The 26,067-nt window shown below is 47.1% G+C and overlaps 2 long non-coding RNA genes across 5 annotated transcripts; one reads left to right on the top strand and one right to left on the bottom strand.

Moving 5' to 3' along the window:
* The first annotated feature begins 4,630 nt into the window (after window positions 1-4,630).
* LOC125535440 (uncharacterized) lies at window positions 4,631-6,011 on the top strand. The gene is made up of 2 exons (XR_007294679.2): window positions 4,631-5,537; window positions 5,629-6,011. It is a non-coding gene; the product is annotated as an uncharacterized LOC125535440 (long non-coding RNA).
* Window positions 6,012-6,751: 740 nt separating this feature from the next.
* Window positions 6,752-25,795, bottom strand: LOC125517350 (uncharacterized). 4 transcript variants are annotated; one of them, XR_015607709.1, is made up of 4 exons: window positions 25,579-25,795; window positions 24,608-24,728; window positions 15,131-21,941; window positions 6,752-10,201 (listed from the first exon to the last, which is right to left on the bottom strand). It is a non-coding gene; the product is annotated as an uncharacterized LOC125517350 (long non-coding RNA). The 4 variants fall into 4 exon arrangements; XR_015607710.1 differs by having other exon boundaries at window positions 21,514-21,941; XR_015607708.1 differs by lacking the exon at window positions 6,752-10,201 and having other exon boundaries at window positions 13,460-20,689; window positions 21,514-21,941.
* Between the last annotated feature and the right edge of the window lie 272 nt (window positions 25,796-26,067).

Below are 26,067 nucleotides of genomic sequence, written 5' to 3'. Positions count from 1 at the left end.
TGATGCAATGATGATATGCTATGCGGGATGCGATGCGGGATGCAAAATGCAAGATATGACAGGAAATGCATGAACCTGGCCTCAACTTGGGAATCCAAGTGTGCCACTGGAAAGATGAGATGAAATCGCTTGAAAACGATATAAAGAACGCCGGAATCGGAGTTACGGTTTGGAAATGGCAAGCGATTCCAAAAATGACACCGGTCTGCGATTTACAGCAAGTAGGCATCTAAATGCAATGAGATGAACATGCCACAGCCACCAAACAAGACAACAAAATACATGACAGGGATGCACACAAGATGCTTAACAAAAGTCTAGCATTGAGCTACAGCCAATTCATCCATTAACAGGTTCAAAAAAGTATGGCAAAAACGCAAATGCAAAACAGATTTCAGACTTAGTGAAATTAACACTTGTCTGAAATTTCAGATCATATAGCCCTCTTCGGAGCAACAAAATAACATGCTACAGGACCTGAACATGACAAAGAAAGACATGGAATGGAGCTACTAAACAAGCTTAACAAAAGTCCCTTAGTGACCTTGAGCCAAAAGGGATCACAAAATATACTAACAAGCACACGAACATAGCAAAAACATAATCAGTTTTCAGACTTAGTGAAAACTGGGACATGCTGAAACATAACTCACGAAGGCATGTTTACGAGCTCGATGCACTCACCTCGGTGCAAGTCATGGCAAGACAAGTATACATCCATAAAGAAGGCACAAAATACAAGCTAGACATGGCAAGAACAATGGCATAGCATGCACGGATCAACTACAATAGCATCGGCAAAATCACAAACAAGTTGACGATCTGCCCAGATTCACAACGAAGCAAAAGTAGAGCTCGATTGACTCAAGCTAGGGTGCTCCATAATTGCAAACAAAGACATGGATGGATAGAGCACTACAAGATTAAAAAAACTCCCTTAATGATCATCCTCAAAAGAGGCACGGATCACTAGGAAACAATATGAACATATGGCATCATGAACTAAATAATCCCAGACTTAGTGAAAACTACCAAGTCCCTGAAAACAGATTTACCGGGTGCCTCACTTTGCAATCTTGCACAAGTCACCACACACATCATAAAAATGCATGGGTTGCACCTCTGGAAAGATAACAAAATCCTTAACAAAACATATGTAGGACTCACAGGCATATCATGCACACAATAATCATGGCAAAAATGACAAAAGTCTAAGATGAACTAGCAGATCTGACAATTAACTCACGAAGCCTCCTTCTAACAGCATTTCGGGCATCAAGATGCACTCAAATGAAAATGATGCAATGGAATGAAATGATGTACTCATCGAGATGAACATTTTGATATGCTATATGCCCAAAACGGAGCTACGGATGCGGAGATATAGCATGATGAAGATTGCATAAAAATTAGGGTTCGGAGGAAAAAGTCAACCCTTGTCCCAGATCCAGATCTGGATCGAGTCCGGGTACTGTAGCGGCGCGCGGCCCGAGGATCGCCGGAGAGGGGCTGAGCTCGCCGGAGTTGGACTTGGCGCGGGGAGAGGCTCGCCGGCCGGATCCGGGCAGTGAGGCGGCGAGCGGCGTGGGGGCGGCGTCCGGCGGCGAGGGAGAGGAGGCGGCGGCCGCGGGCGACGGACGGTGCGGGGAGGTCGGCGAGGAGCTCCGGCGGCTCGGGCGGCCGGAGATGGCCGGTGAAGGCGGCGCGGCGGTCGGAGGCAACCGGCCCCGAGGAAGAGGCGGCGGGCGCTCGGGCGCAGGCGCGGGGGAAGATGGGCCTCGGGGGCCCGGTTTGGGCCTCCCGGACCGGCGGCGGAGAGGAGACCGGCAGGCACGTGGCGGATCGCGGTAGGCGGCGCTGGATCCGAACACGTCCGGCTCGGCGCGGACGTTGTCCGGCGGCGGCGGAGATCTTTTTTTTAGGGTTAGGGGGCAGAAGAACCGTGGATTTTCGAGGGGGGTGTATATATAGGCATAGGAGGAGCTAGGGGAGTCCAAATGAGGTGTGGTTTTCGGCCACGCGATCGTGATCGAACGCTCTAGATGATGGAGCAGAGTTTGGTGGGTTTTGGGCCAAATTGGAGGGGTGTTGGGCTGCAACACACACGAGACCTTTTCGGTCTCTCGGTTAACCGTTGGAGTATCAAACGAAGTCCAAATGGTACGAAACTTGACAGGCGGTCTACCGGTAATAAACCAAGGCCGCATGACAAGTCTTGGTCCAATCCGGAAATGTTTAATCCCCACACACGAAAGAAAGCTAGAATTGGCCATCGGAGGAGAACGAAGCGCCGGAATGCAAAACGGACAACGGGGAAAATGCTCGAATGCATGAGACGAACACGTATGCAAATACAATGCACATGATGACATGATATGAGATGCATGACAAAGACAACAACACACGGAGACAAAAACCCGAACCCGAGAAATAAATATAACTTAACGCCGGAAACGGCAAGAGTTGGAGTACAAATTGGGAAAGTTATATCCGGGGTGTTACAGGGCGTCCCTTGAGTCCCGCCTGGCACTGCCAGGGCGCGCGTGCCTAGACGGGCTGCGACCACGAGCCTCCACAGGAGCAGCCAGAGCCGTGGCTGGAGGGGCTCGACCCATCTCCAGGGCGCTAGCCTCGGGGTCGCAGTCGGCGCCGGAGCCCAAGAGGATAGGGGCGCCGGCCGGCAGGGGCGCCGGCGATGCAGCACGCCTACGGCCGTCGCGGTTGCCGCGGTGGTCAACCCTGCTTCCCCTGTCTTGGTCATGCCGTCGATCGTCGCGAGGCGCACGGGAAAGGCTCCTGTGGGGACGTGCACCGCTGTCTTGACCTCCCCTGGACGCGTCGCGCCCGTCGCGGCGACGACCGCGATCACCATCTTCATCTCGGTCGCGCCGATCCTGACGCACGGGACGGGAGACGCGCTCACGCCTGTCGCGAGCTTTGGCCTCGCCATCCACGATGTTGTAGCGCCACGTGAATGGCTTGGAGACCAGCCTGCCTGAGGAGGGATCCTCATGGATGTCGAGGTGTACGAGGACCCGATGCTCGAGTCCTTTCCTGCCGTAGATCGGAGCACCCCCGTTGCGAGCGGGAAGGGTCATACCTGCGTTATACTCCCTCCTTTCCGGTTTATAAGGCTCAATTCAAAAATCTCATCAACCAAGGTAGATGATGAGTGGTGAAATATTTTTGTAGTTTGCAAAAGCACCCAATTAATGCTCTTGTTTTCCTCAAAAAATTATGTTTACGAATGCATTAATTGCAATGCATGCATGCATAAAATGCATGCATTGGTCAGTTTTCTCTTAATTGCATGCAATGATTTAATGCACCTTGAAGTCTGAAAATGTGATGGGGAACAACCAAATTGAGCCTTATAAAATGGAAAAACTAAAATTTTGAGATAAGCCCTATATATATATATATATCGCGCTATTCGTCACCCTGGGTATTTTTTTGAACCATTATATTTTGAGATAAGCCCTATATATATATATATATATATATATATATATATATATATATATATATATATATCGCGCTATTCGTCACCCTGGGTTTCCTAAATATCTAATACATACCAACTTGTATATACTCAATATTTTTTTGAACCATTATATTTCATTTTTGTTTCCTAACTATCTAATATGGGTATCGAATACCTACTAATGAAATTATTTACATACCTGGTATGTATATATCCAATAATTTATTTTCTAACTATCTAATACTTGTATCTGGTACCTACTGACGATGTACATACGCGGGTACGTATATTCCAGACTGCATAAAATATGGCTACATAGATACCCTGCTATGTAAAATATACCCAATGAACTCCTAGTATACCTTCGTAACAAAAAAAACTCCTAATTGTATCCACATACTTTATATGACATGCTTACATAAATCTTCTAGTATATACCCAACGTACTTAAATAAAACAGTATACCCAATGTGTCTGCACACGTATATACCCGGCTATATGAAAAAGTGTAGAAAACTGTTGTAGGTTTCCTGTCAACGTATATATACAGTAAAATATGGCTACATATATACCCGACTACATGAATTATGGCATGCATAGGTATTTGAATAACCGGGGTACAAATCTCACATCTGGGGTATGAAGAGAAGTATGATTGGTACGCACATACCCAAAAAAATATCCATTTTGGAAAAAGCTTGAAGACGTTCATGTGTATTTTCCTATGGAGACAAAAGATAACCATACCTTCTGTTCCCAAGACAATCATATACGTATGTATCTAATTATGTATATGACTTCCTATATTTATGTAAAAAGAAAGAAGTGCACGTATAAGAAATAAAGTTGGACACGTACCATGCAGCATGCATGGTCTTAATGGACCATTAATTGTTGTTTTTTTTCTCTATCTTGTTTAATCTAGGCATTAAGTGTCCATATGAAGCAATAATTTGCAATAATTCTTTCCTAACATGGTTGACCCATCAATGCTAATACTAATTACACATGCACACATCTCAATGTAATCGAACAGTTATATATATATATATATATATATATATATATATATATATATATATATATATATATAGGACGCTAGTTTGGGACACCTAGGTGCCCAAGCACCTTGCCTACAAACCGTTCGATTACATTGTGTTTCTCTCTTATATATATATATGTTTCTCTATATATATATATATATATCAAACCTATTGTGTTTCTCTCTAGAGGTGGCAATCTAAGCCACATGGTCTGTTTGGAATCTGGTCCCCTTTCTTTCCCTCTAAACATTTTTCTCATTTTGTGTGTGTGAAATTTATTTCCTCATTGAGATAAAGCTGGACCACTTTTACATATGCTTGGACACTAGGCCCAGCAGGTAGGCCGCATGCCTCCTGCACCGCGCCAGTCGTCGGGCCGCGAGCGAAGAGTTCCCAGCCCACGAAAGGTTCCATGCGCAGGAAAGGTTCGTGCTTTTTTTTCCTCGCTGGTTTTTTGGTTCTTTGCATATCAGCCGTAGTCACCCGTGCATGCAGCCCAGCCGTCCACACATCTCACCCTTCTCCCCTGGGCCCCCGCGTCGTCCACCCCTGGCGACTTGAGGGGTGAAGACCTAGCAGCGCCACTTTCTCCTCCCCCTCCCTCCCCTGACCCACCGCCGCCGGAGGCGTCGGCCGACGAAGCTTGTCTGTCTCCGGGGATGGAGACGGCGGGGCGTCTTTCTACCTGGCGGGAAGCGGCGGGGTTGCTTCTCCGACTAGCGCGTGTGGAGGTGGTGGCGGCGACGCATGTTGCTCCGGCATGGTGCCATGCGGCGCACGGCCGTGCTCGAGGCCGTGGTGCACAACGCTGGTGTGAGCGCTGTTGGCCACTGGATGGGGCGGAGGTCCCCCGCGTGGTCTGCTGGATCTCGCGCCGGCGGGGCGGTTGCCGTGGTGGAGAGCATGGGGCGCTGGCACGACTGTGCTAGGGGCTGTGGCATGCTGCACTGGTGTGCGCGGGGTTGGTAGCTGACTTGGGCAGCGGCCTCCCGAGTGGCCTGCTGGTGCTAGTGGGTCTTCCCCCTATCTTTCTGCCTATCTGATGCCGAGATGGCCGGTGGTTTCGACCAGTGGTTCATTTCTACGGGTTGCGTGGTGCAGGTCTCCATGTCAGGCAGGCGGGCTGCAGATGTTTCCTCTCCTGTCGGTCCTCTTGATGTGCTCCGGCCAGATGCCGTGCTGGGGGTGTGGCTGTTATTCCTCTTCCTTATGCGGCAGCGCCGGCGAAAGGACGACGTGGTGCTGGACAGACTCCCTTCCCCTTCCTCCTCTGTGGATATTTCTTTCCTTTCTTCCTTACTGATTTCAACAGTTTTCATGGGTGTGCTTATACTAAACAAAATTAACATTGTGGGTGTGCCGCCGGCTGTTGGTATTGATAAAAGAAACTGATGCTCATATATGTGCGGGGACATAGTTTGTTGAGTAAGATCAGCTAATTCTTCCAACGCTGTCTACCTCATAAAAGAAGTGGTGAGCTTTTCCTTCCCGTGTTATATCCTTCTAGGTCTTGCTCTTGCAGATCCTTGCAATTTTTTATTTCTGTTTCATGAGGGAAGAGAGAGATTTCTTTGATTCAGTGAATTTAAGAGTAAGAAGGGGAAGAGAGGTTGAAAGGTTTTGGTATTGAATGCCTCCGTGGCCTTTCAGCAGGAGCAGTTCATGCTTTTCTGTTTGTGTAGTTACTTTGATATTTCTTCTGATTTATTTGGCTTCAGAACAAGTTTTTTTTTAGGGGAACGTTTCAGAACAACTTCCTTCCTACATATCTCTCACCAACAAGCTGAGATTATATTTGCAGGCTATATGCATGAGAAATAAAAGAACATGATGTACCAAAGAACTTCACAGGCGAGAAATGTGGTGAATTTATCAAAGCACCTTTTTTATTCGTGGTGACATCTAGCCAATGATGGGTGTGCAGCTGAAGGCCCTGTTGTTTTCTCTTGCTTTTTTTGATTATATATTTTGGTTTTGTACTCCTTTGATCGACAAGTGGGATGGTACGTTTGATGGGTGTGCAGGTGAAGACCCTATTGGATTGGCTTGATTAGGAAATGTTGTTTGCCTTGCTGAATTTTGTTCAGTTAGTCAAAGAACCATGTACCTTGCCTTGCCGACAACGTAGTATAATTTGTGAAGTTTTTACCAATGTAAAGAGCGACTCAGAGAGCACGTCGTGCTCATGCTTATCGCTTCTCCCGATACCATTTTGTTTCTCAACGTGATAATGTGTAGTGGACCAAGTACATCGGGTACCCACAATGAGTGGAAGTCAAAGTCTTATCTCCCGGTGCGAGCAGTGGCCCTCCAACTTTCTAGCTTGCAGAATTCCAGGCAGCCTCTGTTTGGCAACGGCATCATTGTATGTGCGGGACGTAAACAGTGCATGTGAGTAGAGAAAAGAATAGAGTAAACCATCAGCTGGCTCAGATGGGATGTACTCTGCCCCCATTTGTGCAATTATATATAGCCATCAGCTGTTCGGTTATGTAATGTACTACCTGATGAAATTGGCCATTTGTGCAATTATATATAGCACACAACTTTCGGAAAGGCCCCACATGTTTACCGTTTATTACAGACACTTGCCTTTTATTGTGCTGCCAAGACCATTATTATTAGTATGGTGGATTATTCATACGCCCTAAGTGAGTACTCAGATCAGTATTCCCATCATCCCAAAATAAGTTTCTTGTCCCAAAGAGAGTACTGTTTGGGATGAGATTGTCATGTGTGATAACATTTTGGGATGAGATCGTCATATGTGTGGTGGAGAATGCTGGTTGTTCTCTGGCTATATGCACAGTACTACTTGTACCAAAGAAAATACTGTTTGGATTTATCCTTGGGTATTATGTACTCAATCCGTTTTAAAATAGATGACTCAATTTTATATTAAAGTTATTATAAAGTTGAGTCATATATTTTGGAACGGAGAGAGTAGTAGTTACGTGGTTTGAAACTTCTTTATCCAATATAAGAGCAAATACAATTGGATATAGCAAATTTCGCTCCCAATACATCCACGTACACCTCTAGACGCGCCTGAGGAGAGGGACCGGTCACCCCTCAAAGGCACGCGCCCACAGCTGGGTATCTAAAATCGGACACCCAAATCTATGTTATCTATGCAACATGATGGACCAAACTACATAGAGAAATGAAAGAAAGTAACAAACGGACATAGATCAATGAATTGCATAGGGGAATATATACATTGCAGTTCACTGGACCAAAATACAAATAGTTCATCGGCGGACGGTTTACGATCTAAACTTAAATAACTAAACGATGACGGAGGAAATTACCATTTCCCCGTCGGCCCATCCCCGTTGTTATAATGACACAAACTTTTATTTTTCATTGTGCAAACCTTTTCACGATTGGATGTGCGCATTCTTTTTATTGTACTTGACACCTTCAATATTCTAGAAAGTGAGTTAGGGGACCTGGCTACACAAGAGCGACCGAACCCTAGCCCCACCAGCACGCCCCTCCCAACCGCCACCCGAGGCACTCACTGGTGCTGCTGCGTGTCTGCCGGTGAAGCTGGTGTTGAGGCTTCGTATGCCAGGGCGGCGGCCCTAATTGGTGAGGGCGGCATCGATCTTGTCCGACAGATGGCATCTGAGCTGACACTTTTCTCCATGCAGCCCGATTCCTTAGACGATGAGCATGACAATTTGATGACAGGTGTGATAGAATAATGCCGAGCAAAACTAAGGTACGGTTGTAACTTTCTTTCTCTGTACTCATCTTCTCAGAGGAAAGTGTGTAATAGACATTTTTTTAACTTCTATTGGGAAACAAATGAGACTGCCCATGACATGATTTTGTCTTCCACTTGTTTTTGCATATAAAAACAACACGAGCACGTGTCCCTCTACCAGTTAATCATGGGCCAAAAATCCTTTGCTCTATAGGTGCTACTCTCAGAGACCATCGAACATACTCTGTGTTACTCATTCTTTGACTTTTTGAAAAAAATACACAGTGGGTCTCGGGGCACAATGTATCTGATTTGGAAAAAAGTAGAAATTGTAAAAAAAAGTCAAAAATTCCAGAAACGTTTTGAAAATAAACTTAATCTAATTTTATACTCGTATAAAAAGTTTTATAGAAGGAATATCCTTCATCGGCTTTAGGGCCAAAAACACAAAATAACAGTTACAAAATGTGTGAATAGTAACATTTATATCGTGTCGATTTTGTTTTTTTCTTTCACCCAGAATACCATGAAAGTTATTTTATCAAGATAATTATCACTAGTATCTTTTACACCTCATGCCCTGTTATTAATCCACCGTGCTATATGTATTGTTCTCCAAACACAAGTCAAAGGCTGCTACGCGTCACAGACCAGCTCTCGCGCTGCTCGTTTTGCCATTTCACGCACAAGCTCAAAGCCTACAGGCTTCATGTAGCTCCTCTGCTTTTTAGTACGTCTCCTGCGTATTATCTTTCAAAACCAATCATAAATCCATTGATTGTTAGTATGTTTATAACCCGAGTAATACTCAGTGAGGTGTGACAATATTTGTTAGCAGGAATAAAAAATATAGTCTCTTGTCGTTTATGCTTTCCCTCTAATCGGTCTAGTAGCAGGTGATGGGTACATACTTGAACATGCATGGATGAATCAATCTTTAAACGGGCCAATCAGGGGCCAGTGCATGGATCATGTGTGTTGTGCATGTGTATGTCTCGTCTGCTAGTCAATCATGACGTCCAAAGGCCTCCAGTTTGCTCCAAAGAGAGTATGTTCTAAGCACTGGTCGTTTGAAAAGACCATCTGATTTCTTAATGACGATGCCTGAAAAACCATCTTCAACCTTAACAATACTCATGAAAATGCTTCCCCTTGAATTACTTCCATGACCATCTCACATAACTCCCACTGAAGCTACTAAGTGAGTGTAATTAGTATTTGATAAGAGGCAACTATATGTAGCGGACGATGTGGGGCTTATCGACGGTGGAGGCGAGGCCAGCGGCGGCGTCGGGGTTCGACGCGCCGTCCATGGCGAGCGGGCGGGGGAGTGAGCGGGCGGGAGGGATTTGGGAAAGGGGGTGAAATGGGGCTAGATGTGCCACCGACTGGCAGGCCATTGGGAGGAGAAGGGTGGACGTCGCGCGCATTCGCTCCGACGCAAACCCGGCTCAAATTTGGGCTTGAAACGGGTGTCGTGTAGACAAAACACGGACACTCGTCCGTTTGCTTCCGTGTGTTGGCCCGTCATTTTCATCCCTTTCTATCCAAACGGACACTCGCGGACAGTTTGCGTCAACGCGTTGGAGTTGCTCTAAGAACCGTCGTGGTTCCTGGCCTCAGCCTTGCATGAGACGTGTTGATGCAGGAAACTATATGGATGCTGAAGACTGAAGACACCAGATCCACCACACTCGCACCTGTCTGCTCTGACCCATGAGGCCGAATTAGCGTGGTCCCGGGCCTTCGAGCCAGGCTGCCGGGGCTTCATCGCCCCCTCCCTCACCACCACATGCAAAGAACCTCCACACACCAGCGGCGCCCGAAGCCATCGTCGGAGCTGCCAAATCCAATGCAGACGCATCGCGTCGGACCTCCGCATGCAAGACCACTGCGCTCGCCGAACCACCACAACTCCCTGCGTGTCTGCTTGAGCACGAGCCCCTTGCAGAATCGATCGACCTGCACCACCCAGACGAGAGAAGGCGGTTAGGGTTCCCTCCCAGACCACCTGCGGGAGCAACACACTCAGTTGCACGTATCTTTTTATTTTGCAAAATCATTTGCACATATCTTGACTTGCTCATTGTGAAAGAAACCCCATAAGCGTGCAACCATCAGCTCGTATACTTTGCTGAAACACTAACGGATTTTCTAAATGATTGCAAGCAAGCTGGGAAAAATGATTAGTTTCTTGTATCATTATGTGAAATATTCCTTCCGTAAACTAATATAAGAGTGTTTAGATTATTATGTTAATGATCTAAACACTTTTATATTAGTTTACATAGAGAGTACTTGTTAAATAACGAGGTACAAAGAGTTAAGGTGCACTGTCCGAATTTCATTTTTTCTGTTTAATATAATGTGTTTGGTAAAACAAAATCTGGACCCATGCATCAAGTGTGGCCTACCATTGCAAAATAGTAGAGACCTGTGACTACACCTGTGTACGGAATGTCAAACTGAACGGCATGTGACCTACTTCCTCGAATCCTGGGATCGTAGGTTGTCTAGGTATTTTGTCAGCGCTCCTTTCCACGTCTGTCTATAGCTAAGCACACATTATCTCCACATTTCTCTATAGCTAACCAGGAAATAGAAACAGATGTACGTACATGCAGTTAGGGTCCATATGCCACCGTTGGCTATCGTCGCCATTCTTGCATGTGTTTAAAGGGAAAATTACGTCCAGACGTGTAGAAAGAGAGTAAGTACTTCCTCCGATCCTTTTTAGTTCGCATATTAAATTTGTCTGAAGTCAAGCCTCGTAAAATTTGACCAACTTTATAGAAAAAATATCAATATTCACAATGTGAAATCAATACTAGTAGATGCATCATGACTTAGAGTTTCATGTTGTATAACTTTATCATGGTAGATGTTGATATTTTTTCATATAAATATGGTCAAACTTTGTAAAGTTTGACTTCAGACAATTTTTATATGTAGAGTAAAAAGGACCGGAGGGAGTAATCAAGGAGCACAATAAAGATAATATTCACTTGGCCTGGTGCATCGCGAGGCACCTACAGCCAGCTCCAAACCATTGCACTGAAGGTACTGAAACTTTGGGTGAAAGATGCAAGCTAGATGTACAGAGAAGAAGTTTTTCGGTAATCCACTTCTGAGCCCAGGCTCAGCCACACCTGCGCTGACGAAAAAATTCAAAAGAAATACTAAAATAATTCAAAAAAATCCAAATTTTTTTTGGGTGATAGATAATTTGCTGCATGAGGTTCGCTTCAATTTTCAAATCATTTAAACATCTGGGCAGCTCTTGACAAAAAAGACAAATTCGGGGTCCGTAAAAATGTTAACTGTTCATGCACTGTTCTGACCCGATTTGTCTTTTTAGCTCAGAGCAGCTCAGATGTCCAAATGATCTAAAAATTATAGCGAACCTGACGCATCAAGTTACCTACCACACCAAAAAAATTGGAATTTTTAAATTTTTTTAGTATTTTTTTTATTTTTTTCCTGAACGGGTGCAGATGAGCATGGGCACCGAAACGCCGCACTCTTCTTATAACGCGTTCACATAGCACAATAACCTCCCGCAGATTAGATTTATTAGATGCCAGTGCGTCAATAGACGGATTGAATGAATGCATGTTAACTATCAATACGTTGGGTTCCATTATATGCGGCAGGACTGCTTGCACTTTTCATACTAAATGAACAAAGAAACCATGATGTGTAATGCAATTTGAAGCTGGCAGGTTTACTTGTCCAAAATACTCTAGATTTATTAGAGATATCATTTTTGTTGCATTAGATGATTACTTTTAGGCTCAAACTCCTAGTTTTTCATGTAATGTAATGCATGTAGATTATGACTGAGTTTATTGCCCGTAATGGAAGGAACGTTTGCAAACATCCAATGCCTGATGCATTCATATAATGCAAAAGGTGTCGAACCCTTTGGGAGTAAAACTTACTAAAAATAAACCGAGATGTATGGAACCTTTCACTGCTAGCTAAGCAACAAAACCTACACCATAGGCCTTCTCTAAATAGGGCATGCCCCCCCCCCCCCCCCCCCCCCCCCACACACACACACACATGCTTTCCTCTTCTATAAATGTGAACTCCAATAATGTAATAATTCTGGTAGGAAAGCTGTTCCCTATATGTGTGTGTGTGTGTGTGTGTGTGTGTGTGTGTGTGTGTCTCTTGTTAGTACTCCTAGCCATGTGTCTCTTGTTGGTACTCCTAGGAGTACATACTCCTAGCCATGTGTCTCTTGTTGAATTTTCCTAGCATCATATCCATTTAAATTTTGATTTAAATAATAATAGTAAAAAGGCTAGGTTGTTGGCGCTCCGATTTTCTAGTCATTTTATTTGCTAATTCAACCACCTCTGAGCTTATCCGTTTCTACACCAGTTGCATCGACATCTAATGGCGGCGGCCGCTCGCACGGCCGCACGGGCCACATCACCGGCTTCCAGAAGGAGATCCCTCGACAGTGGCCTGCATGGAAGCAGACCAGCGGCGCACTGCTAGGATCAAGTGAGGAAAATGTTTGTCGGCGGCTACTTGCACATCTAGATACGTCGTGATTTTCTTCTGTCTTTGGTAGAGGTTCTAGTTTCTTCCCGTGTGAAAACTGACATGATGAAACCCCCAACAGGAGAGCCAACAGACTAGAGAGCAGAGATGATGTGCGGATTTTATCAATATTTCCATCTAATTCTAACAGCTGCGTGTGATAATGGACCGTATGGACTTGTATTCTACAACGGAGCTACACAAGCGATGTCGGCCGTCGACGCCCCACGGCTCAAAGCATGATGAAGCAGCAAGGGCAGGAAAGCCGCAGCATCTGCCGTGATGGTAGCACGTGGCCACAACTCCCATAGTGCCCAGCTCCTCTGAATGGACGTCAGATCAGAGATGCTACTACAAATATAATTCATGAGTTGATTGCTTGTTACTTCATGCATCTTCAACTGATGGCGTTTCTTGAAGCATTTGTCTCCTAATTATTTTGTCTACATGTACGGAAGATGCAGAGTGAAGTACTAATCTATGATCATTTGTTTGCTACGTAACTATGCTCCTGATCTAAATACTAAAGTTGTATACGTTGTATCAACTCACCTGATCTAAAATATTGTACTGCTACTTTGTGCTTTCTAAAATATGTTGTATGTACTCCCTTGTTTTCTAACAAATGTAGTATATACTCCTTTGTTTTCTATCAAATGTAGTATATAGTTGCCTTGGAGCATATATTCTGATGAAGTATATACTTATTTTCATTACAGGCAATTCATGCTGCTTCCGAAGGAAAAAAAAACAGTATATACTTCCTCTTTGGAACTTAAACAGTATATAGTCCATAAAAATTAAGCAGTATATACCCTGTAAACGCAATACACAATCCTTCAAATAAAAAGTATATTCTCCAGAAAAAACAGTATATACCACCCATAAAAAGCCTTGGCGTACTTCTTAAAATTAAAGTATGTACTCAAAGAAAAAATCAGTATGTACTCCTTAAAACAACGCAGTATATACTCCTTGGAATCAGTATATGCTCCTTTAAAAAGCAGTATATACCCCATAAAAATATATAGTCTTCTTCAAACTTCTGTGTGATAAGCGTCTTCATGGATATACTACTCCATTTCATCCAACAACGTAGACATCACGCATTATACTACCAGTAAATCATATGCCGATTCGTGATTAATAATTAAATAGTACTGCACACACGCTCCCATGATTCTAGTCAAGTAGTTCCATGCATGGCTGCATGCACGCATGGTCACATAACCAATTTAGTTGCATGCAAGCGGTTAGTTTGCTACCGGATTGGATCAACCCAAAAGTATCCGTTAAGAGGTGGGAGTATATGTACTCTTGGGAGTACAGAAAAGGTGTCCGGACTCCTTTTTTATACTCCCAAGAGTATGTACTCAATTAGCATGCATAACTACTTCCTACGAGTGGGCATCCAGCCGCTAGCTTTAATTAAATAATTAGGAAATTTGGTACGTAACTTGCACTCCTCAGCTAGCTAGCGTACATCTTGGACATTTTTGTTAAAAATGAGTGTACATTATAAGTACATGTGTACGAGTTATAGTTCATTAACAATTTACGAGTAGGTATACCTAAAGTAAGAAAAAAGATTATGAAGGTATAGCTTAAGCAATTTCCATTTTCATGGACTAGATAATAGCCATTCTTAAAGTGTAGACTGCACTTTTCTAAGGATTCGATAAGCTGCAAAAAAATTCTAGGAGTATATACTAACGTTTCTTCTTCAATGGATTTTTCTGACATTATTTTGAAGGAGTAGATAGTGCATTTTTATAAGGAGTATATGCTGATTCTATATACTGCAATTTTTTCTAGGAGTATATACTGATGTTTCTTCTTCAAGTGAATTTTCTCACTTCATTTTGAAGGAGTATATAGTGCATTTTATAAGGAGTATATACTGATTCTATATACTGCATTTTTTTCTAGGAGTATATACTAATGTTTCTTCTTCAAGGGAATTTTCTGACTGTATTATGAAGGACTATATAGTGCAATTTTATTAGGAGTATATGCTAATTCTATATACTGCATTTTTTTTTCTAGGAGTATATACTAACGTTTCTTCTTCAAGGAAATTTTCTGACTTTATTTTGAAGGAGTGTATAGTGCATTTTTATAAGGAGTATATGCTGACCTTTTAAAGGAGCACATACTGGTTTTTTAAGCAGTATATACTGACAGTTTTTTTGAATAAAAATCAATTTTCAGGTTTGAGTGGGAAATTTTGAGAAACAATAGTAGGTAGGTCTCTCAATAAATTTTAGGGAAGCAATATATAGTAAGGGATTCCGTAAGAAAGGCTTTAAATTTGTTGCTAAGTGTGGTGGAACTTACTTATTGTGCCATACTGGACTAGCGGGTGGTGGTTGAAGCTGAAGACTTTTGTCAGGTTCTGCATACCGGGGTGCTGCACTAGCAGGTTCCAGTCACTAAAGTTCTTCAGCGTGTTGAAGTTGTTAACAGTCATCTTCACACGCCAGTACTCCCGGTAGCTCTTCTTGATGTGCCAGTGCACCTGGATTGGGCACATGTGCCCAGTGCATGGACAGCAGGCTCGGCCTTGGGTCCCTTGCACTGCGGCGCCATGGAAGTCACTGGGCAGGCGCCGCAGATGCAACGCTGACACTCCACGATCACGCTACTGTAGAACGCGGAGAGCGACACGCAGCAAGACTTCCGTGGGGCCGCCACTGTCTGTGAGTAGAAGCACAAGACCTGCCAAGTCACTGCATGTCACACCTAATCAGCTGATGAGTGTGCCTAGGTGCTGGCTGGCGGGCCCAGCCAGTTGGCCTGCCAAGTGGAGGCGTGGGTGCGTTAAGGATGGCCGCCTGTGGCCGTGTGGAGGCATGCGTGTGTAGATCATTTTCTGTATCCAAACCTTCCTCTACAATCCTAACCCCCTTCTCCAAGCTCATCCCCCTTCCTCACCTGCTCCCTCTCACCTACTCTAGATCGCCGATCCCCTCTCCGATCAGGGGCGTTACATTGGTATTCAGAGCCAAAAAAAATTTCCCCCTCGCCGCCGCTGCACCTTCTGAAGCTTGGGAGGTGGATCGGTAACATCCACCGCGCACGGTGCGAGTCCGCTCGCCGGATCTCGCCCAAAATCCGTCGCGGGGTTCGATCCCCTTTCAGGCAGGAGCAATGCGCCCTCGAAGCCCTCCGTTGCGACGCGGCAAGTCCTGAAGCCATGGAGGAAGGGAACGCCCACATCGCGAAGATGCACGACTCCCTCCTCACCAAGCTCGACAAGCAAACCGCTCTCCGCGACAAGCAACTCGAGGCGCAGATCGCCTTCAACAACCAGATCTCGGCGGAGCTGCAGGGCCTCTCGCGGCAGCTCGATCTGACGCAGGCAGACATCGATGCGACCCGCAAGACTGTCGACGGCTCGACCTCACCAGCGGGCTCTGTCACCACGCTGGTACCACCACCACCACCACCGCCACCACCACCGCCTCCGCGCCATCAGCCCCCCCACGCGGAGCCCCATCGTCCCGCCTCTGCTCACGCTCGTCTGGGGGACAACCGACCACCACTCATTCCGGTTCCCCCTCTCAGTGCTGGGCGCTGCTCTGTACATCGAGGGGCAGGCGGCGCACTGGCTCCAGGCGTTTCGCCAGAGTCACCGCAACCTGACATGGGACATGTTCTGCGTCGCCGTGCTCGAAGAGTTTGGTGCGGACGAGTTCGAACTCACTATGCATCGTCTCCTTCAGCTACGGCAGACGGGCAGCGTCGCCGATTATCGCACGGCGTTTGATGAACTCATGTATCACCTTCTGGCGTTGGATCCCTCCATCAACAACAAGTTCTTCATCACACAGTTTTTGTTGGGACTGAAGGACGAGCTGGGCGCTGCGGTTCGTCTACAAGCCCCGTCGAGCATCACCCGCGCATCCGTGCTGGCGTGCATTCAGGAGGAAGAGCTGGGCACAACACGTCCACGGGGCCGACCAGTTCCTCCAGGGCGTCCTCCTCCACCAACAAACGCGGCTCAACCGCGCCAAGCGGCAGCCCCACGCGCTGTCGGCGACGAATTCGCTCGGGAGCGCCAGTTGCGGGATTACAGGCGCGCCAACAGCCTCTGCTTCAAGTGCGGCGACAAATACTCACGGGAGCACCGCTGCGCGCAACCGGCACAGTTGCTCACCATACACGTGGGGGAGCATGGGGAGGTTCTCTCCGACGACGCGATCCATGCTCTCCAGCTCTTGGACGAGCTCGCTCCACCAGATCGGCCTGCGGAGTGCTGCGTTCTGTCAGCCCAGGCGCTGGACGGCTCCGACTCGCCGAGCACTATTCGCCTGCGCGCCTTGGTCGGGAACCAAGTCATGCTGCTCCTCCTCGACTCGGGCAGCACCCACAGCTTCGTCAACAAGAGCTTCATCGACCGCATCGGCGCACAAACCCAACCTCTGCCGCCGGTGGAAGTACGGGTCGCCAACGGCGATCGCCTCACCTGTGATCGCATCGTACCCGACCTGAAGTGGTGGATGCAGGGGCACACCTTCTCGACACCAATGCGCGAGCTCGACATCGGCGCTTACGATGGCATCCTGGGCATGGACTGGCTGGCGCAGCACAGCCCCGTGACCTGCCACTGGCAAGACAAGTTCGTCTCATTCCTCCACGACGGCGAGCAAGTCACGCTGCGCGGCGTCAAACCCAAGGCCACCGAGACCCTGACAGCGGTGGAGCCAGCAGAACTTCGCAAGTTGATCGCCGGCAACGAGGTTTGGGCAATGGCCATGGTGGATGCTTGTCCGCCCGTGCAGACCAAGCGCAAGTCACCGAGCCAGACCCCACTCGCCGACCTCCTCGACGAGTACACCGATGTCTTCGCCGCGCCCCAAGGACTGTCGCCGCACCGTCAGTACGACCAAGCCGTCACATTGGTGGAAGGGGCGATTCCGGCCAATACTCGCCCCTACCGCTACTCTCCCCTGCAGAAAGACGAGATCGAGCGGCAGGTCCGCGAGATGCTGGACTCGGGGATCATTACTCATAGCATGAGCCCCTACGCGGCACCGGTGCTGCTCGTCAAGAAGGACGGCACCTGGAGGTTTTGCGTCGACTACCGTCGGCTCAACGACGCGACGATCAAAAACAAGTTTCCCCTGCCGATCGTGGATGAACTGCGCGATGAACTGGCGGGCGCTACGGTCTTCTCCAAGCTTGATCTGCGGTCTGGCTATCACTAGATTTGAATGCGCGAAGAAGATGAGGCCAAGACGGCGTTCAAAACCCATCACGACCATTTTCAGTTCCGCGTCATGCCGTTCGGCCTCACCAACGCACCGGCAACATTTCAGTGCCTGATGAATGCAATCTTCAGTAAGTACATTCGCAAGTTCGTCATCATTTTCCTTGACGATATTCTGGTCTTCAGTGAAACGATGGAGGAGCACCTGGAACATGTGCGCACGGTGCTGGAGTTGCTCCGGCAACACCAACTCTATGTCAAGGCCTCCAAGTGCGAGTTCGCCACCGACCACATCGACTACCTCGGGCATGTGATTTCACGCGAGGGCGTCGCCACCGATGCGGAGAAGACCCAAGCCATGGTGCAGTGGCCTACGCCAACGACGCCGACTGAACTTCGCGGTTTCCTCGGCCTTACAGGCTACTATCGCAAGTTTGTGCCGCACTACGGCATCATCGCCAAGCCACTCACGCAGCTCCTCACCAAGAAAGGCTTCGAGTGGTCCGAGCACGCCCAAGCTGCGTTCGACCTGCTCAAGCAGGCCATGGTCACCACACCGGTGCTCGCGCTTCCCAACTTCGACAAGCCGTTCGCCATCGAGACGGATGCCTGCGACACGGGCATCGGCGCGGTGCTCACTCAAGAGGGGCACCCCGTGGCCTATTTCAGCAAGGCGCTGGGTGCGCGCAACCAGAAACTCTCCACTTACGAGGAGTTCCTCGCGGTTATGATGGCTGTGGACAAGTGGCGACAGTATCTACAACGCGGGCCGTTCGACATCCTCACGGATCACAAGAGTCTCTGCAATTTGGGCGAGCAACACCTCGAGACAGACGTCCAGCGCAAGGCCATGTCCAAGCTCGCCGGCCTTCAGTTTCGCTTCCTGTACAAGCACGGCCTCGACAACGGAGCCACGGATGCGCTCTCCCGGGTGGGCAAGCTCATGGACGTGGCCGCGCTCTCGATCTGCCAGCCGGCGTGGTTGCAAGAGGTGGCTAACTCCTACGCAACGGACGCGGAGGCTCAAGAGCACCTCCAACATCTAGCCGTGTCCAGCCCGGATGCAGACGGGTACGAGCTCCACCGCGGCGTCATTCGTCGTTAAGGCCGGCTTTGGATTGGGGCGAACACAGCCCTGCGCACCAAGCTGATCGCCGCGCTCCACAACAGCGCGGTGGGCGGCCACTCGGGCGTCACGGCGACTTATCACCGCGTCAAGAAGCACTTCAAGTGGCGTGGCCTGAAGAGAGACGTGGAGGAGTTCGTGCATCAATGCGCCGTCTGTCAACATGCCAAGCACGAGCACACCAGGCTGGCCGGCCTCCTCGCGCCTCTGCCCATTCCTTCGGCGCCATGGGAGGACCTGACGATGGATTTTATCGAGGGCCTGCCGGCGTCCGAGAGCTGCAATTCCATCATGGTGGTCGTCGACCGCTTCACCAAGTTCGCGCACTTCGTGCCACTCCGCCACCCCTTCACCGCCGCGACTGTCGCCCGCGCGTTCTGGGACAACATTGTGAAGCTGCACGGCATCCCTTCGTCCATCGTCTCTGACCGCGACAAGATCTTCACCAGCAACCTCTGGCGCGAACTGCTCGAGAGCGCGGGCACCAAGCTCTTGTACTCAACGGCGTACCACCCGCAGACCGATGGCCAGAGCGAGCGGGTGAACCAGTGCCTGGAGATGTACCTGCGCTGCGCCGTCCATGATTCCCCCAGCAAGTGGCGCCGCTGGCTACCGATGGCTGAGTTCTGGTACAACTCAACCTTCCATTCATCTCTCCAGTGCACACCCTTCAAGGCCCTGTATGGCAGAGAAGCCAACTTGGGCGCAATGGCAACCTGGGCGGAGGCGACACCGGCCGGCGACGACCTGGACTGGGCAGAGCATACAGATGCCATCCGCGCCCAGCTGGCGCGTGCCCAGCACCGCTTCAAGAAGCAGGCGGACAAGCACCGCGTCGAGCGCTCATTCCAAGTGGGAGAACAGGTCTTGCTGAAGCTGCAGCCTTATGTGCAACGCTCCGTGGTCTCGCGCCCATGCGCCAAGCTCGCCTACAAGTTCTTCGGCCCCTACACCGTGCTTGAGAAGATTGGACCTCTGGCTTACAAGCTGGATCTGCCGCCGGACAGCCGTGTGCACCCGGTCTTCCACGTCTCCCAGCTGAAGCCGTTCACGCCGGACTACTCACCGATTTTCGCCGAGCTTCCCCGAGTCCAAGACCTGTCTGCGTCGACGACAGAGCCTGTCAAGATCCTGGAGAGGCGTATGATGAAGCATGGCGACGCGCATGTGGTGCAGCTCAAGATACAATGGTCGTCGCCGTCCCCGGACTCGGCCACCTGGGAGGACTACGACGTGCTACGCCAGTGTTTTCCCACGGCACCCATTTGGGAGGGGGAGGCCTCTTCTTAAGGAGGGGAGAATGTCACACCTAATCAGCTGATTAGTGTGCCTAGGTGCTGGCTGGCGGGCCCAGCCAGCTGGCCTGCCAAGTGGAGGCGTGGGTGCGTTAAGGGTGGCCGCCTGTGGCCGTGTGGAGGCATGCGTGTGTAGATCATTTTCTGTATCCAAACCTTCCTCTACAATCCTAACCCCCTTCTCCAAGCTCATCCCCCTTCCTCACCTGCTCCCTCTCACCTACTCTAGATCGCCGATCCCCTCTCCGATCAGGGGCGTTACACTGCACAGGAACAAATAGAATGATGATGGTTAGAAATAGCCCTGCTGTATAGTAAATGAATGGCTGCATGCTTGAGAAGAAATAGTTCACTTGTATAGTAAATGAATGGTGTTTTTAGCTTCTCTTTACTGAACTTTGTACTGTTTCTTGCGCATTTACATAAGTACGATATCTTTTACCCAAAAGAATATAAGTATGATACTTCTAGATTCCATGTTACTAAGGCCTGATTAAAGTGGATTTGAGGTGTGCTTAATTGATCTGCTAGCTACACTCGTGTTTGAACAAATTAACGAGCTTTAGAAGCATAGTTCTCATGTGCAGGAGGCAGTGTATTTTCTCTGTCCCGTCGGCATCAGGTAGTTGCAGCCACCACTATCTGTGCAGTTGTTAGTTGTAACGCTATAGCATCTATTGGTTTGTGTCACAAAGTTCCGTCTCCGAGTATAGATTTTGCTGTACAGTGTAAATTATACCGCTTTTGTTTCTACCATATATTAAGTAATAGGTATAGCGTTGGTTAACTTCTCTCAATGGACGCCGTCACCACGGCCAGAACGATTATCGAAGCAAAATACTCTATTAGTTTATGATTTTTATTTTAAATGAATTGTAACTTGATTTGATTTTGGTTGATTTGGGTGGAGCAAGCAAACTGTGTGTTTGACTATCACTCGTGTATTTTCATTGCCTGGTGTTGTGATATTTGTTAATTCCTATCTGCAAGACTGCAACTATACATTGCACAACAAGAATAATCAGATAAATGCTACGTATTGCAAGACCTCTACTAAATAAATTACACTCGCAAGTAAAAGACATACTCAGGGCCTGGATGTGCCGCTGCTTGTTGATCTGGGCCTGGATGGGGGCACCACTGTGGCATTGCTGCAAGTGTAACCTGGCACCCCAATGCTGAAATTGAATGGCATCTGGGGGCTGCCGTCGCTGGAAGGAGCAAAGTTGCCGACGGTCATCATGAACGTCGATGTGGCCGCCTTGCTGTTCTGCATGACCGAAGACAGGACACCGCCCTGGCAGCAGTTGGCGACCTGAAGGTTGTACGGCGCGCCGGGGCCCAGGTCCATCATTACAGGCTGCTTCTCGCAGCTGTGAGCACCGACGAAGCGAGTGCAGTTTCCCTGCTCGGTCGCCTCCGCGCCCTTCGCGTCCAAGATCACCTCATCGCCAGCCGCCACCCTGGATCCTCGAGGTGGCGGTAGAGCTGGTAGTTCTGGAGACTAACCGAGACCTGCGTAAAGAAAATATATATTATGGTTAGCTCATTGATTTCTATATTAGAATACGCTAATGAGCTATTGAGCAAATACACGGAAGATAACATGGATGCAGTTGTTCATCTATATGACTGCCAGAGTTACTGAGCAAATAGGAGGCCACCTTAGTTTCATGATTCGGGATTCAACACCGGTTTGAGATTGAAGTCCGTGTTATAGAGATTATAGTGCTACAAAGTTCAGGCTGTCAAGATTCTTTACTTTATTTCTAGGCAAGAACGACACTAAATGGTTACCGTAGAATAGATCACTCACTGGATTAGATCCAGCTGACTCTGAAAGAGTGGTTCCCACAATCTTAATGTACTCAAGACAGGATCTGTTCAAGATATCAACAGTGAAGACTGGCCCACACAAGGCAATACTCGCAATAGATACTCCTATATGCCAGTCACGTGGAAACGGGCCATATAGAATTCCATGACAATGATTTTGCCATCGATAACTCTTATCAGACTGCTACTAAGTTCCCGAGAGGAAACTATTGGTCTATTGCAAACCAATTAAAAGACAGCAGGACAGTCAGAGCTAGCATGAATGCATTCTTTATGCAATAAAATCAGCTACAGTTGCAAAGCAGAGCACTTTAATGTTCTTCTGGTTGCTTCAATTTCATGATAGTTGCCTTTGTGCTTATCAATTCCATAGCTACAAACCTCATATATATGAACTGTAGAAAATCAGCTACATTCGTTCACATGTTCTAAGAAGAAGCAGCTTGCATGTGTGATTATGCAAGAACGCTTCAAAATTTTAACTGAAGGAAGGGTGATCATAGTAATATTATTTTTAATGCGAACACATGCAGATAAATTAACAATCACATGTTAAAAAGTTAGATCAGAAAATGCTAAGTCTAGTTTTAACAGGAACAACAACACCCAATACTGATGTCTTACATTATTTTCCTTTTAGAGATGCCCAATCATCATGTCTTAAATAGTTACTCCCTCCTTCCATCTATATAGGGCCTAATGCGTTTTTCGAGGCTAGCTTTACCAAATGTTAGAGCAATAATATATGGCATGCAACTTACACAAAACATATCGTTAAATACGTATGTTGTCGTGGAATTGTCACGGCAGATGTCCTTTTGCAAGGACTTAGTCGTGGAGCCATCGCAACTAGGAAGCTTAAAGGGGTTAATCGGGACAAGGATACGCGAGGTTTATACTAGTTCAGCCCCTTACGGTGAAGGAAGGCCTACGTTTAGTTGGGTTGGAATTGCTTGAGGTTTCGATGACCAAGGAGCGAGATACGCTATGCCTGGCTCTCGATCAGTTGTTTCTCATCCTAAGCCGCTGGCGGGTCGTCCCCTTATATACACGGGTTGACGTCCTGCGGCCTACAGAGTCCCGGCCGGCTCATAAACAGTGTCCGGCTCGGCGACTAGTTACTTCTACCTTATAGTACAAGTTATACCATCATGGCGGTTTATCTTTACGGGCCTCAGAGTCGCCTGTGCGCCCTTAAGCCTTTTAGTGAACCGCCATCTTCATGCCTTGGTCTTGGGCTTCTGATGAACCTCTATTTGCGTAACCCGGCCCCTCCTGGATGGCTTACACAAATAGTCATATCCCCAACATATGTGAAAGGAGCTTCCAATGATATAATTTTCACATTATACATTTCATGTATTATTAATCTTGTAAATAGTCAAAGACGGTCTTAAAAAACGTATTAGGCCCTATATAGATGCAAGGAGGGAGTAACCAGTATCACAATACAATGAAGCCCACTAATAATGCAGGACTGATAAGCCCATCGTGTGAAGATATTAGTCTGAATATAATCATAATAATAGCATATCAATTTACAACAATTTACATTGAATCCTTCCTGCACTTGTAATTTCTGAGACAAGGGATACTTTGAGTTGCCACTCTCAAAATGGGCAACTACCTTTAAGAGGTCAGAGCTTTTAAGGCAGGTGTAATGGGACAAACGACAAATCTTTGACCTCAAAACTATGAATTAACCCGTCAACCAGTACCATCGAGGAACATTGATAACTCTCCAACACAAGTAAAAAGAACTCAAGGCTAAAGAACACCGTCCATGGACCAAAATATTATGGAACACAGAGCTAGATATGTACAAACACTAGCATAATAAATGTAACGAATTTATACTGGTACTTTAATTTCTCTCCAAGAATATTCTGGAGCATGTACAAGATTTATATAGACCAGATGAATAGTTGAAAAGGGGTACATGAATACATAGCAAGGCCAAAAACCAATCGCATCAACCAAATGGAGAAAAGTAGTAACTTTAGATTTTTTTTTAACAAGTAGTAACTTTAGCTGGACAGACAATACTATTCGCATCATGAAATAGCCCAACAAACATCGAAGGAAATAATACAGGACAAGTTCACTAAGCTTCATAAACAACAATCTGTCATATACTAGTATTTCAGAACAGAATACTGGGCATGCCAGGCTTTCTAAACAAACTACTACATTACTGTATATGTCAGCATCAAATGCTGAACAAGTTAAGCCTGCGACACGGCCCAGTGCTTTGATTTTAGCATAGAATTCAGAACAGGTTAAGCATCGCAAAGCACGGGCACCTTACTAGTGAACTAGAAATGAGCTAGACAGAAATATATTACCGAGTAAATGTCCTTGATGTCGACGAAGTCCCAGCTAACGGTGATGTTTCCGCTCGGATCGAGCGGGTCGTAGGCGCTCGCCTGAACGCAGCAGAGTAGCAGCAGAAGAAGCAAGAGCAAGCTGCAAATTAAAGATAGGTAATATACTGATTAAAGGTAATCCCAAATGCAGATTAAAATTTGAAGTATTTGAAGGAAATAAGATGCACATGTGAAACATTTGTTTTTTAGAAAACATGCCAAAGCATACAAAAATATGGCTGATTGCACAATAAATGCAGAATTCGAGGTCATCTCTTGATGATCAAACAAAGTTGATAAAGCATGACAAAAACTGATAGTGCAAGGCTACAAAAGGTAGTAACAATCATCCATCAATGGTCTGGTTGATCTGAATCTCCCATGACCACACCAACAATAGTACAAGAACAAGTTGTCAGACAAAATCTGATTCTGGGAATCTCCCATCCAAAATCAGATTCTGGGAAACTTCCATCAGAATCAGCCATTGAGTTCTTTTCTAGATTGTAATCTGAGATTGTGGGACAAGTTCTGTGTTGAAATGTCCAGAATGTCCCTGGATTGAAATTGCTTGTTGAATTCTAATGCTTGTTGGTTTCGAACATGGAGAATGAAAAAGATTTACGAATATCATCTAGCACCATCCACCATTGACAGTAGCAAAAAATTGAGACATATTTATCACCATCCACCATTCACAATAGCCAAAAAATAAAGCGATACTAGCAAATTCACCATTCACATTAGCTACTAGCGCCATTCACAAACACCAAAACATCTAGGACTAGGAGTAGCAAATTCAGCTTATCCATCCATCTATCTATCTATGCAATATCCATCAATCCATCTAACAACAGCAGCCGGCGGCCGGGAGACAGAGGAGACAGAGAGAAGGGAAGAGAGGAGGAGACGGAGAGATGGGAAGAGAGGAGGAGACAGAGAGAGCTCACGGGCGGGTCGGAGGCGACCACGGAACGGGGCGGGGTCGGGCGGCGTGCGCCGGCGATGCTGCCGTCGACTGGCGCCGCGGCCGGGAGGGGTCGAGTCGGGCGTTATTCTCATGTTTGGCTGCTCGCAGTGTCTAGTCTAGGGCTGAAAGAATTTCCAATCCATGGTGAGACCGGAGGAAGAAGAAGCCGGACGAGAGATTCAGGGGCTGTTTGGATAACCATACCAAAATATTGGCTGGCCCATGTGATTTGGGCTTTGCCTTTTCTTTAGATGAAGTTTGGGCTTTGCCGAGACAGAGAAAAACGGAGGTGCTACTACTGGGCTGGACCCGTTTTGTGGTGCTGATGGGCTACCACACAGGTCAAGTAAATCGTATTTATATTTATTTTTTTGCAGTTACACACATTACGTAGCAGACGCTCAAGGAAATCCCTATTCGCCGCTTGCTGCGGCAAAATGTCGGGCTACCGCACAGGGCAGCGCAGCGA

Source organism: Triticum urartu, chromosome 6A, assembly GCF_056163025.1.
Source record: "Triticum urartu cultivar PI428250 chromosome 6A, HENAU_Tu73, whole genome shotgun sequence".
Taxonomy (NCBI): Eukaryota; Viridiplantae; Streptophyta; class Magnoliopsida; order Poales; family Poaceae; genus Triticum; species Triticum urartu.
This window is presented reverse-complemented; position numbering and strand designations above follow the sequence as displayed.